Genomic DNA, 15000 nt, shown 5'->3' on the forward strand with positions numbered 1-15000 from the left:
CTACAACATCTTTAAGATGATGCATGTCTGTTAAAACAGACCAATATTTATTAACAACATTTTTAATGGCAGAGACTCCTCTATTGTACAGAAGGTTATATCTGAAGACAGATTTATGCTGAATATTGAATAGATGGATTACAATTTACATTTTCAGACTGTAGTAAAGCATTTGAAATTGTATCTCATTTATTTATTATTTCATTGTCAATTTTCTTTGTCTCTTCAGGAATGTAGCCCTATTATGTCTCTAATGGAAACAGGTAACCTATAAATGGTTCATCTCCCTGGCCCATGCTTATACTTATCAAGGGTATCAGAACCTGTCAGAGATTTGGGATGCATGGCTAAGCTTAAAAAGGCCCTTGTGGTTATTAGTCTAGTAAACACCTATGAACCTATTATGAACTCTTGCACTGTTTCCTTTAATTCAGATACCATTCATGTAGTGTCTGTTTTTAGTCTTGCGATCCTAGTTAGCATACTTGTTCTGTGCAAATAGTGGTTAGTAAGAGTTGGTTTCCTATATAAATTTGTATCAATTGTATTTTGATCACTCTTAATGAGCATGACAACTAAGAAATTTATTGATGAAGCTGATAATTCACTTTTGAATTTTAAAATATCAGTTGCATTAGAAATTAATTCAACAAACTCATAAAATGCTTCGATTGTTTCTTCCCATATCAAGAATAAATCATCAACAAGGCATTTGTATAAAAGTATTTTTCCTCTGAAAGGATTAGATGCACCTAGTATATATTCTCGCTCCAAATGGAACATACTGATGTTAGCGTATGTGTTTGCTACAGTCTTGCCTACTGCTATGCCCTTAGCTTGTTTATAATATATACAATGAAAGAGAATAACATTATTGTCCAATACATTCAAGTAACTCACACAATACTATAATTTACTTTGCTGGTAATCAGAAAATTCCAAAAGATAAGTCTTTTACATTTTGAATTCTGATGTTATTGAGAATAACTGTAAAACGAGAGTCAATGTCTAGAGTAGTAAATAAGCAGTCATTTACGTTATTTAACTTAGTCCAAATAGCTAACAGTTGAATAAAATCTGCAGTGTCTCTAATAACAGTATCAGCTGCCTTTAAGCAGGCTTTAAATTGACTTTCTAAATATTTTAAAATCACTACATCTGACCACCCTCACTCTGACACAACTGGCCTCATTGGTGGTGTAGAAACAGATTTATGTATTTTTGGAATACCACAAATAATTGGAATTTTGGGGTTATTTGTCTTAAGGTATTTCAAAAGTTCACCTTCAATGAGTTCTTTCTTATGCAAATAATATAAATATTCTAGTACAGTCTTAGAGATTTTATTCACATCCTGCTTTGTAATGGGCACATAGTCTGTGATATTAAGCATCTTTTCCATTGAATGTAATAATGTGACTGAAGATTTCTGCTGTCACTGTTTTGTTGAGAGACCACTAGTGTGGCAGTAGTATAATTCTGCACAATTTGTCTGCTAAGATGTTAGACACACCAGGTAAATGCATTGCTACAAGAAAGTGAATCAAAGACATCGCTCATTGCCAGATTCTCATGGCTTCTTGGCAAAGAGGGTGCGATTGGGTTCCACTTTGTTTGCTGATGTACCAAACCACTGTCATATTGTCTGAATCTATGGCAATTACATCCTTGAATAGATGGTCCTGAATTGCCTGCAATGTAAGGAGGACTACTCAACTCCAGAACACTGATTTGAAGGTTGGCCTCTATTGGCAACCACATTCATTGGACTGTTCTCCCTTTGAAATGCCCTTATCACCCAAGAAGGGATGTATTCATGGTCACTGTGGCTTTGGGTATAGGAGGACGGAAAAGTCTGCCCTGTGTAACCGAGTCTGACAAAATCCACCACTGAATGTGGTTCCTGCAGACCTGTATGAGATGTATTTTGTAATGAAGGGGATGAATTTTCGGGTTCCTATTAGAACTCCAAATGCTTGAAATGTTGAAAGTCATATGGTCGACACCATATAATCGAAATTTCAAGAGTTTGAAGGGTAAATGTAACGGTGCAGTTCGATGCAGAATGGGAGAATTTCCCTTTTCTGCACTGAAGAGCGATGTTGGAGTTGGTATATTTAAGTATGGGGGGTTGGGGGGTGCAGGGGGGCTTGCTCCCCTTCCTGCACCATTAAGGTGAGGGTTTTTTTTTTCGTTTTATTATATATTCGAACTTTTAAACTTCAATCATATGTTGTAGAACATAAGGGATTCGAAGTTTTGAAAGTTTGAATATATAATATAGACCCGAATTTTCTGAGACCACTGTACAGCTAATTTCAATTGTAGAAGTCTCATGTGATATCTGGCTAAAGGAACCATCACAATGGAGGAAGCCATTAGACCCAGGTGGCATAATATCAATCATGGTTTGGACTGGGATGATTTATTACCTGAAGAGCAACTGATATGATTGATTTCACCCATGCTGTGGGTAGTTTTCCTATATGATATACAGCGTCTATTTAGCAGCCTATGAATTGCATGGATTAAGTAGGCTATAGTTTGCTCTTGTTGGTGTTTATAGAGATGCCCAGGAGGGTTGATAGTTGCAACAGGAATGACTGATGTGCTAGAAGTAGATCCTTAGAGGTGGCAGCTAGTAGCCTATCATATAGATATGGGAATATCTGGATCCCTTGAAGCATGAGATAGGCTGTCTTGTTGAATACCCGGGGACTGTGGTGAGACCGAATGGCAGCACTCTGAATTTAAAGTGATTGGCACCCAGCCAGAAAGAGAGGAATCTCCTGAACTGCTGCTAGATCTTTATGTGATAGTAGGCATCCTGGAGATCTATAGGGCACATCCAATTGTCCTTTCTAAGCAAAGGTGGAATGGACCATACAAATTTTTGACTGTTTTATGAATTGATTCAAATTGCTGAGATCCAAAATTGGTCTCAGGTCTCCTGTCTTTTTTGGTACTAAAAAGAACCTTGAATAAACTCCAGATTTTAACTGGTCTTGGGGGGGCAAGTTGGATGACTCTTTTGTCCAGCAATGTTTGATCTTCTGTTGCTGCATAATCCCAAATGAATGGGAGGAGTGTTGGGAATGTTTTGTTTTATTTTTGGAATTTACAAAAAGAGTATTGTATAATGTCTGGTAATGATACTTTGCAGTATGTATGGGCAGTTATATTTTGAGGGTGTAAGTAGAAGTGTCCCTCAACTGCCTCCACAGTGCAAAAGTCAGGGAAGTGTTCAAGGACACTGATAAGGGTTTTCTGTGAAAGATCCACTGAAGTCTTGCTTTGGCAGGCCACTTCTATCTGTCAGGTGACATCCCATGGAACTGCCTCCTCCACTGCCTCTGGGAGGCCTATCGCCAGATGTGTCGAGGTGAAAACCTTGAGATTTTTTAAACAACATTTTTCTTGCCCCTCTTTGATTTCTGGTGAATGATCTCTGAGGGGGGGTTGAAAAATGGGTTCCAATAGCAGCCAAGATCTTACTGTCCTGTTCACTTCTGATAAGCGTGTCCTTGATTTTCAGTCCAAACAAGGTGAAGCCATCATATAGGACGTTTATGAAGGACATTTGAAAACTTTTTTGCAAAGTCTCTGAGTCACATCCAGGCATGATGACACACTGTAATGCCAGTACCAGCTTCTTGGGCTGCAGTATCTGCTGCATTAGAAAGGAGACTCTTGGCTATATTCAAAGATGACTGCAGATTAGATAACTTGGAATGCACACTTTTTTGGGTATCCACAGGTAAGTTAACCACCAGAGAATTTGAAAGTTCCTTTACCAAATTTCTCCAGAACATTGAAGGGATGGACCCAAACACTTTCAGAATCAATGACTCATCAGAAGGAGGAGTTTTGGTGGACTATCCCCCTACTGTTTCATCAATTCAAGGATGTCTCCAAAGGAAACATCTTTGGGGGTACCCTGGGGAGCATACTCCCTTATCTAAGTTGGTGTCTTTGGCAACAGACTAAGGAGAGGAGACAATAGGCTTCCTTTTACCAGTCCTTTTCTAGGGGGATGTGCCTTTGGCACTCCTGAGAGGGACACATCATAACTGAACATGAGACTTGAGTGCTGAGTAGTCTCAAAAGTTAAGGGATCTGCCTGTCCCTGTTTGCCAGAATGTGAGGAGGATGGTACACTATTCAGAGCAAGTCTAGACTGAGCCAAACTTTGGGAATGTACCAGTCATCTTGGTCCAGCCAAGGCCCTCTTCAGAGCCTTGAACGCTGACTCAGCCATTGGAACAAAAGACAAGCTACCTATATTAGTTAAGTAAGAAGCCCTCTCGATTCCAATGGCTGAGCTGTTTTGTACTAAAGCCCCGGGCTGTAGCAATAGCTTTGAAAATCTCAGGGTCAATTCTGCCTCTGGAGCTCCAACAACAATGATCTTTCTCTGGGACTCTACTTGACTCAAATGCACTGAAGTTAAGAAAGTGAGGGAAGATGTCAAAGCCAAAGTCTCCAGGGTTGCCGACTCTGAAGGTGGTACTACAGTAAAAGCTGTTTCTGATGTACCTTGACTGCAGGAATGGAGATGGTGTAGAAGACTAAGCAGTTAGGGTGGAAGAGGCTGATCCTAGATCCTTCCTTGGGAATGGACCAGGGAGGACCCCCAGTTGACTCTGTGTCCTCAAAAAACTCCTCATCATTTGGCTGAAACTGAATTCCGTGATGCTCCTAGTCAGACAGATGTAGAGGATGAGACTAGCAATGTAGGCTTTGAAGGCTACCTTTGTAGTATGGGAGAATGAAGCCTGGGACTTATTGGTGCCAGAGTAAAGGACAACTTTGGAGTTATTGTTCTTAAAATGTCTTGTAATAATTTGGAGCTTTTCTCCCTGGGCCTCCACTGAAAATGGGCTTCTACCCAATTGGACTTTCCTGGTAATCAAATGTCAATATATAAATAAACAGTCAGATCAGACTGTCTTGACACTCTGGGTGCCAGACATACAATAGGTGTGGGGTGGGAAGACCTTTTCTTAGTTTTACCAGGCAATCACTGGGTCTCTTGTCTTTTGCATTCTCTTTGACTTTTTCCCTTTAATTCTCTAACATTCTCCTTTTGAATCTCTCACTTTCTTTGGGAGGAGGTGGATGCCTTTAGGTCTGAACACATTTTGGACCTTGCCTGCGGTGGGAGAAGGCTTTTAAAATCAACTTCTCTCTGTGTTCTTGAAGGGCTCTGGGGCTGAAAGGAGCACAGATGGAGCACAAAAATCTGTAAATGAGAAGGCCCCAAGCAGTAAACACACTGTGAGTGTGGGTCATGGTGTGATATTTTATGACCACAGGAAAAGTACTTTTTAAAACCTGCTGACATTAGAGTTTTGTACTTAAACTATATATAAACTTTACTTATCTAAGAAAATGAATTAATAAACTGGCATGCTAATATTATCTATATAAACACACACACATGAGCACACACACACACACACACACACACACACACACACACACACACACACACACACACACACACACACACCCCAACCATACCAAACAAAAACTATCAGAGAATGCTATAAAGAACACACTAATCTAGATATATAAAAGGTCTAATTTAAAGTCCTAACTTTATCTAATACCTGAACTATCAAAAATTTTAAAAACAGGAGGGAAAAAATATTAATTTATCATGAATAATAATGGAGCTCTTTGTCCATGCGTCTGGTTTGCAGAGACAGCAAACGAGACCTGAGGTAGTTCAGACAGGACAGGGAAATTGTGGGCAGGGGAGGAGTCAGAGTTCTCAGATGCAAAGCTTTGATATAAGGCACTGAGGTTAGATCCAGCTAGATCCCAAAACCCACATGCTGAATCAGACGAAAAAGAAAACATTGGATCATCTATTACTAAACTACTGAATAACACTAGTTGGGAGATCGCTATAAAATTAGACAAATTACTGTGAATACTATCGGAAAAAACAGCAATAAAGCTTTTACAGATATCTAGACTAAAATACACTTTTGCAGGTTTAACATTCAAACCTTATAGTGCATCTAAGTGGCAAAAGTAATGAAAGTATTTTCTGATACCCTACCCAAATACCATCAACTTAAGCATATCAGCTACTCCCAGGATATTTGCTTTATATAGCCTACTCTACTTGTATATTAGTATACTAACTAAAGATACTCTCATTGGATCAGAAACCCTCCAAATTTACACCTCTGTTATGATATTCAGTCTAAAACTAGATCCCCAAGTAAACCTATTCCAAACTACTGCATTACCTACCCACTGATAAATCTTGGGACAAAGTCAAAGAATCTAAACACTTGCATTTGAATTTAAAGAATACACTCCACAAACACGAAAAGTCCAAAACACCAATAAAATCAAAGACGGCTTGCACCAGATGCAGGAAAAAGGTTTTATTTTAACAACAAGTGAAAGCTTGTGAGAGTTCTCGTCCCCAGTTACATACGATACAGGAACTTCATTAGACAAGCTCAAAAAAAACTAAAAGTGTGTTTAAGTAAAACAGTAGTCATTACATAATTTCCTCTACACTGATTTAAAGGGAAATGATGCTCATAAACAAAGGCTACAGTCCAAAAATCAAATGTTTACAGGTACTGCATAATACTGAACAGTAAACATCCTTGTTGCTACCATAATACATAAAAAACAAACGATAACATCATGTTAAAATTATCCAAAGTGCATTTTACTATGTAAATACCTCTTAAAAGCTGAAATTGTAAATCACTCGCATATAAAACAACATGCAAAATCCTATACATAATAAAATAATATAATATATTAAAGGTTCTTCAAGATAAAAAGTAATATTTTACATACACATTAAATTCTACCTGGTCTAGTCTCACATCAAATAAGCATATAGACATACTAAACTAAACACAGGTCAGTGGGTCAAATAGAGGAAATGTGTGTGCATGTACTTAAAGATTTTCTAGGTTAATAATCACATAAATTGTAATGAAACAATAAAAGTTGAAGTGAAAGAGCAAACCAATTTATCTCTTCAAAGACATTAGCTTTAAAAGGCTGGAAATAGAAAAAGGCTCATTTAAGCCAGGCCAATGAGTAGAATCAAGCTTAATCTGCCAGTATAATTCAGCTTTTTCTAAGAGATAAGGCCAGACACCTCCTTTTAGTGAGGGAGATATAGTATCCAGTACAATGAACTTGAATTTATGGTCACTGTGTTGGTTGATGTGTTTAGCCAAAGCTTTTACCACACAATGTTCCATAATATTTCAAAGGTGTTCTCCTATTCCACTTTTGAGTTTCTGCTCAGTTTTGCCTATGTAAAAACATAGGCAAAATTCACAGAGGGCACAGTACACTACTTTGTCTGAATTACAGTTTAATTTATCCTTGATCTTTAGTTGCATACTGTTTATAGTTGTTTCACTTACCTCTAATATATAGGAGCAAAATTTGCATGAACCACATTTGAACAAGTAACATGCCTTCTGTGGTTTGTCTTGGTGATCTAAAAGGGATTTGATGTTTTGCCCTTTGCGAAAAACACAAGTGGGTTTAGTCCCTAAATTTGTCCTCAAGTCCATTTCACTTGTTAACAATTTCCAAATCTTTTCTAAAATATTCTTAATAGTGTAGGCATCAACTGTAAAAGTAGTAAGGAAACAGGATCTAAACAAGCTGTTATCACCTTTCTTTATCACTGAACTGGATACATGTGAAGTGGGTTCAAGTACAACACTCATAGTGGAATTGAGGACAGGGAAGTCACTAAAAGGCACGTCTGTGTTTAGAAGGGGGGGGGGGTAAAATAGCTACTCTCCCATTTAGCCATGACTTCGTTTTTAATGTTGTCAACTAAATGTTTTGGGTAACCTCTTTTAAGAAACATATTACTCAAGTTGTCGCATTCATTCAAGAAAATCCCTTTCAATGAGGTCATTCTGGCAGCTCTAACAAATTGGCCTTTTAGGATGCCTCTCTTCTGTGTGAAGGGGTGACAGCTTGAGAAATGTAAAAAGTTGTTGGAATATGCAGACTTATGGCAAATTTCAGATGTAAATCTCTTGTTCACTATATCTTTTTTAAGTAGTACATCTAAGTAAGCTATTTGTGTATCACTAATGGTGTAAGTAAATCTTAAAAAAGAGGTAGAAATGTTGATATATTCAAGGATGTGGTCAACCTGCTGTTTTGGACCATCCCAAAGGATAAAAATGTCCAAAAATGGGTATACATGTGACAAAAAGGAAAGAATGGGGAGTTGGTGAGATGTTTTTCTCCCATTCTAACATCACAATGTTAGCATACATACCCCCACATGCTGAACCCATTGCCACACCCTCATTTTGGACATAATAGTCCTTGTCAAATAAGATGAAATTATTTTTAGGACCATGTCCAGTAACTGTTCAAGCATGTTGATTCTGTCCTGTCTTGTCCCTTTGTCTGTCAAGTATTCACAAAACCATTGTATCCCAACATCATTTGGGATAACAGTATAAAGGTCCCTTACGTCCACTGTGATAAATGTGTAGTGTTCATTAAACATTACTGAATTGATTTTCTTCAGAACATCCCAGTAGTCAATACAAAGTAAGGGTTCAGATTTTAACAAACCCTTAATTTCCAAATCTAGGAATTTTGCCAGTGGATGGGTAATGGAACCCCTGACATCTACAATGGGACATAAAGGTGATTGGTATATGTCCTTGTGGATCTTTGGAATACCAAATATTGTAGGGATAATCGGATAATTAGCAGATAAATATTGGTGTTCTTCCATGCTGATCAAACCATCTATAAATATATCCTGTAAATAACCCCTAACCCTTAGTCAACAAATTACATAAATACATAAATGCACATTAATATCAACATTTGTGCAATTATACCCCTAAAAATCTCCTTCTGTATTGAAATGAACAGATAAACAGATAAAGGGGGAGCATAAATTCATGTATGTCTATTTCTGTTCAATAAAAATGTTCAAACATTAATTCCTCCCATGTCTTCCCCTCCATGCACCTCTGTAAAATGTCGTCCAAAAACGGGTATACATGTGACAAAAAGGAAAGAATGGGGAGTTGGTGAGATGTTTTTCTCCCATTCTAACGTCACAATGTTAGCATACATACCCCCACATGCTGAACCCATTGCCACACCCTCATTTTGGACATAATAGATTTGGAAATGTTCTATCCATTGTACCCTTGCTGGTAATTATCGATCTGTTGTCTCTCATGGTATGCGCCCCTCTGAATCTGTTGGTTCCTTATCCGTTCCGATCTCCTTGGAGTGGGTTGGTCTTCTTCTAATAAAGGCTCAACACCATTACTGTTAAAGTTGTCTTGGCCACCAAAGTTGTCATCTAAGTCCTGTCTATTTGTGGCCCAATGTTTAGAAGTCCAATTCTGAGAAGGAGGGGGTGGGAGTATGCACAACTGGAACTGTCGTCTTTCGCATCCCTCACAATATTTTTCATTTTCCTATTTTAAATTGTATTCATTTGTTCCTCAATGGAGTGAAAAATGCAGATATATTCACACCTATTGGCTGGAAAGAGAGGGTCCTGTGTGATTCTCTTATCAAGATTTTCTGCCTCCTGACCCAGAATAGTAATTTGCTCGTCGTTGTGTTTGATTACCATGGCCATGTAATCAAAACCAAACCAGAAGAAAAGTTTGGTTAATTCTTTTTGGAAGGAAGAATTAGCTGTGAGCCCAGTTGGGTATCTCCAAATGCGTAACCTTTTAGGCACTACTTTTTTCCTTATACACTCTTTGAAGTCGCTGTTGTCCATTTGTAATTTTTTGATTTTTAAAAGAACTCTTATCAAATTGGGACAAGTTGTTATAAAGAGAACAATCCACATTCTCTTCCCTTGTCTCTGTACACAGGGAATATTTACTGTCTAACCACTGGAACAAAGAATCTGTGCCACCATTAAAACCATTGGTGGCTTTGTTCTTATTAATAATGTTATTTTGATGAAGAGAACCACTGACCTGCGAGCTAGTATGTGGTAAATGACCAGAGAAGAAGCCCTTTGAGAGTGTAATCCACTCGTACTGGCTGGACTTGTCTGCATCTCAGGCAAAGCCAAAATGCTTGGTACAGAGTGAACAGATAACTGTGAAAGAGAAGAATGCTCAAATCGACTCATACGGTCCATCTTCTTCTTTCAGCTTTTCCCAGTTAGAAGTCGCCACAGCAGATCACTGCCCACTCATGATTGGCAGTGGAGTTTTACAGTGTTGTATTGCTAGCCCAGTGCCTAACCTTCCATAGAAGGCACACACATGCATGCACTCATGCCTAGGGCCAATTTAGACTGTCCAATCCACCTACAGCATTGTCTTTGGGATGTGGGAGGAGTGGAGCTCCTGGAGGAAACCCAGGCGACTACAGGGAGGACATGCAGACTCTGCACAGAAGGCACCCCAGCCGAGGATTGAACCGGAGAACCCATACAATCCATAAGCCTTTGAATAAGAGCCGTTAAGTCACCAACGGAAGTAGTAGATCCAGTTGTTGAGGACATCTCCTCTATGCTATCCATATTAAAGGAATCCAAGAAAGGCAACTAAGCCCTAGTCCAGCCTGCAAAACTCTGGTGAGCCCAAAAGAACACGCTCCACAAACATGAAAAGTCCAAAACACCAATAAAACCAAAGACGGCTCGCACCAGACGCAGGAAAACATTTTTATTTTAACAAGTGAAAGCTTGTAAGCACTTTCGTCCCCATTTACATACGATACAGGAACTTCATCTGACAAGCTCAAAAAACCTAAAAGTGTGTTTAAGTAAAACAGTAGTCATTACATCATTTCCTCTACACTGATTTAAAGGGATATGATGCTCATAAACAAAGGCTACGATCCAAAATCAAATGATTACAGGTACTGCATAATATTGAACAGTAAACACCCTTGTTGCTACCATAATACATAAAGTTAAAATAAAATAAATATTCTAATATATATATATATATATATATATATATATATATATATATATATAAAATAAATAAAATAAAATAAAATACATAAAGTTAAAATAAAAATGTTTTCTTGCATCTGGTGCGAGTAGTCTTTGGTTTTATTTGAATTTAAAGAATATTTGCCACTGACTTATGGCTTAAACTCAATATCCCAAATCATAAGGCATATATTCCAGAATATAAAGACTTAGGGAATGTCATACTCCTTAAAAAATGTGGTACTGCACTTGCTTATACCAAGAAACCGTTCAGGTTAACATTCATAGCCAAGAATTTCCTCACACTGATAACCACAAATGCTTGCTAAAAGAAATTACTTTAGGGCTAAATAAAAATCTGGTTTTAGAATCTACCTATATCAAACCAGGATATGCATAGAACATCCTTCCCAAACTGTCTAACTGAATCTCAAAGTATGTAAAATATGAGATGCTTTCACTTGGTGACTTTAATCTAGTCTAGAAACAACTATTAATATTCCGAGGACTGCGTCCCTTTCTGATCAATGACGATCACCTACAATCAGCTAAAATATTCCTAGACACCATTACTAACCACTCCCCACTATATTACATCTAAATATACAGTCAAAACATTAACACACCACATATTTGTCTGTAGGCAAATGCCTAAGGCAAAAAGTTCACTGTTTTCTAGAGGATGCAAAGAATATCATCTGAAGCCCTATTACAACCTATGCATCTACGGTTGATGTTTTGGGTTGCTTTGTAATAATATTTCTGATTATGCTACATAATAAAATCCACTACAAAAACTGAGGGTATAAGGTGAATCATTAGCCTTGATCACTCCAAAACTAAAGTGTCATCAATGAGAAACAGATGAAACATTGCTGGCTCACACAAAATGGAACTGCTGCTGCTTGGAATAACTAGAAAATAATGCAAATAAATTGAATTCAGTGATACATTCCATTAGGAGTATTTGTAAAAACTGTAGGCAGGTGAGGTGTACAGGCAAAGTCCTAACTACAGCCTGAATGACTCAGGATCAATTAGCAACTTGCGTGTCTGACTCAGCTGGCAGAGATGATGAGCAAACTCATCCTGGGGAGAAGGAAGCGTACTGAGTGGGCAGATCTCTCAATGCGTTTTGGTGAAGGTAAGGGCTCAACAAGACTGGCAGGCTGGGCATGCAAGAAGGCAAGAGGGTGTGGCTGCTCTACAGTCTGGGGCAGGAAAAGCCTCCAGGGTCATGCACAAACTAAGGCACAGTGTCATCAGGATGCTACGTGGTAAGGCCTAGGGGAAAAAAATTGATGTACCAGACTGTGTATGTGACATTCCAAACACTATCTCTTGCCCCTTTCTCAAACACCACTGATAGCCTTAGCTGGGGAGGTGAGGGTAATACTGGTAATAATCAAGATTTCCCAACATCATTCCCTTCCGTCAAGTGGGTGCATGGAAGACAACAAAGTCATCAGTTACTGCGCTAAGCAGATGATAGGCTGAACCAAAACACCTGCAAGAAATGCAGAGACGTGATCTTCATATACATACCATATCCTCATGGTTCTTTTAGAAAAAGGTGAAAATGTTATTTAAGGGGCCTTACAGAAAAAAAAAACAGTCACCAATGTAACATCGTAAGGTCAGATGACTGTGCTTATTTTTTAGAATATTTATCTCTCTCTCCTACAGCAGTTACCCATGGCCATATATGGTCCACCCTGTAATCATCCTTCTGAATTGTAACTTAAAAGAATGTTTTAGCACAGGGTGAACAAGCTTTTTCTTAAACAGTCACTGCTCTGCTAAACAGCTAATGTTTATTCTTGCTTTTTAAAATGGCTTTTTCTCAAATGACTTCATGTATTTGGCTGCTGATATACAGCTCTCTTATATAGGAAGTAGTACACAACCTACCTTTTTGGTTTCTGCTCATTAGAAAAGAGACAAAATTATGGCAGAGAATCAATGACTGATCTCAATACTTAGTCCTGTGAAAAAAAACAGTTCAGTCAGAGCTAATTAATCACAAGAAAAATGAAAGACTTCTAACAAATATACATACACATCACAGATTCCACAAAGTGCATGGCACTAAGAGTGCATTTGTACAGTTAACAAATCATATTCTGACTGCCATGAACAAGACCCAGTATACTGAAGCATTATTATTAGACTTTATTAAAGCCTTTGATAAGATCTCACAGTCCTTAATATTACAACAAAGTCTCGATAACCATTCAGTCAACTTGCTTGGAAGCAGTTTAAGGTTAATCTAGATAATATTATACCTGGACAAAGAGCATTAGGTTGTTGTATTAATGATAGCTCCATACATCGGTCATTTTTATTTCCACTCTTTGTCAGTGATCTGAGGCAATGCAGCAAAACTCAGAATGTGTTGCACTGCTTGGCTATGCTCATGCACCAACATTTCCACACTGGCCTACAAACTGCAGAAGGCCATACTTTAGCCTGAATTATCAATCTTATCAAACTCCCTATCACTTGACACTTCTAAAACAATGTCTGTGCTATCAGCAGCAAGATAAACCCACCAGTATTACTTCAATATCCCAGCAGATCAGTTCCAGTAGAAAATTTCTAAAAGAATAAATATGTTCTTTTAAATATCTGGACTTTGGTTCCATAATGCACTGACACTGACACATGTAAAACAAGTAACTACTGCAGTAAAAACAGGGAAGCTTGCAGTCTTCTTCACTGCATAAAGGACTCCTTTATCTCATTTTCATAAGTAAATGTGGCAGTACTTACCAGATTCCCTGTTCATACTTTGTAAGCTCTGTCCTCACTAATTTATAGTCTGATGTCAAAATGTCAACTTTCCATAATCAATCAATAAGGTTTATAGTTATGGCACCTAAAAATGAACACAAGTGCAACTTGCCCAAGTGTTCCCATAAACATTTTACCCTTTTGTCACTGCACACCACCACCAAAGTAACTTGAATGACTCCCTCCTAGTCATCCTTTCAACAATTAAAAAGGCTGGGTACAATACATTGTTGGAATTAGGGAAAAATACTCAAAAGTATAGGTCGTGTCACCTCCAAGTGGTCTTTAAAAATGGCCACAATACCCATCTGTAAACCACTAATAAATAAATGAACTGCAAACCACCATAAACTGTGACTAAAAGGACTGTTGCACAAAGCCTGCAATTAGTCAAATATTTCTAACTTCTGTAATAACAAAATAACACTGTTTTACTGTATTGTAACTATTCAAAGGAATGGATATGTGCATTTTAACAGGCGAGTTGCACTTAAAACTTTTAATTGTGTTTTGATTAAATAGTAGTTTCTACACGATTGCACTGGCCACTGTTGTAATATGGTGACTAGTACTGATATGCATACTGTAGTATGCTTTGATTGTCACTTGAAAAACTACTTGTAGCTCTTTGGAGTTTTATATATATATATATATATATATATATATATATATATATATATATATATAAATTATAAAGATTTCAGCCCCAACAGATAACTACATGTGAAAACGCTTTTTTTTTATTTCATCCTTATGAGCACTCTGAGAAGCTCAAATCAGAGAAGCTAAAAACCATTTTCAGTAAAAATTAGAAATTAAGCGATATTAGTGACAGCCTCATACACCTTCTGTGCGGAGTCTGCATGTCCTCCCTGTGGTTGCGTGGGTTTCCTCCAGGTGCTGCGGTTTCCTCCCACATCCCAAAGACATGCTGTAGGTGGATTGGACACTCTAAATTGGCCCTAGGTGTGAGAGTGGGCATGTGTGTGCCTTCGGTGGAAGGTTGGGCGCCGGGCTGGCAACTCGACACCGTAAAACTCCACTGCCAATCATGAGTGGACAGGTGATCCGCTGTGGCGAGCCCTAACCAGGAAAAGCCGAAAGAAGAAGTGACAGCCTCATACAGCAGGAAAATTAATTTTCCTGATAAAACAAATGACCTGCTGAACCAATGAGTCATTTCATTTCTAATATAAATATGATGAGGAAGAGGATTTTGAAGATATTAAAGAGAATCTAAG

General features: G+C 38.0%; 1 protein-coding gene across 1 annotated transcript in view; it reads right to left on the minus strand.

Annotated features, from left to right (window-relative positions):
* Positions 1-15000, minus strand: part of IQCE (IQ motif containing E) — a 2620731-nt gene that overhangs the window by 1924323 nt on the left and 681408 nt on the right. The gene's annotated exons all lie outside the window — the stretch shown is intronic.

The sequence above is a fragment of the Protopterus annectens genome, chromosome 12.part0 (assembly GCF_019279795.1).
Source record: "Protopterus annectens isolate FY-2018-M chromosome 12.part0, PAN1.0, whole genome shotgun sequence".
NCBI lineage: Eukaryota > Metazoa > Chordata > Ceratodontiformes > Protopteridae > Protopterus > Protopterus annectens.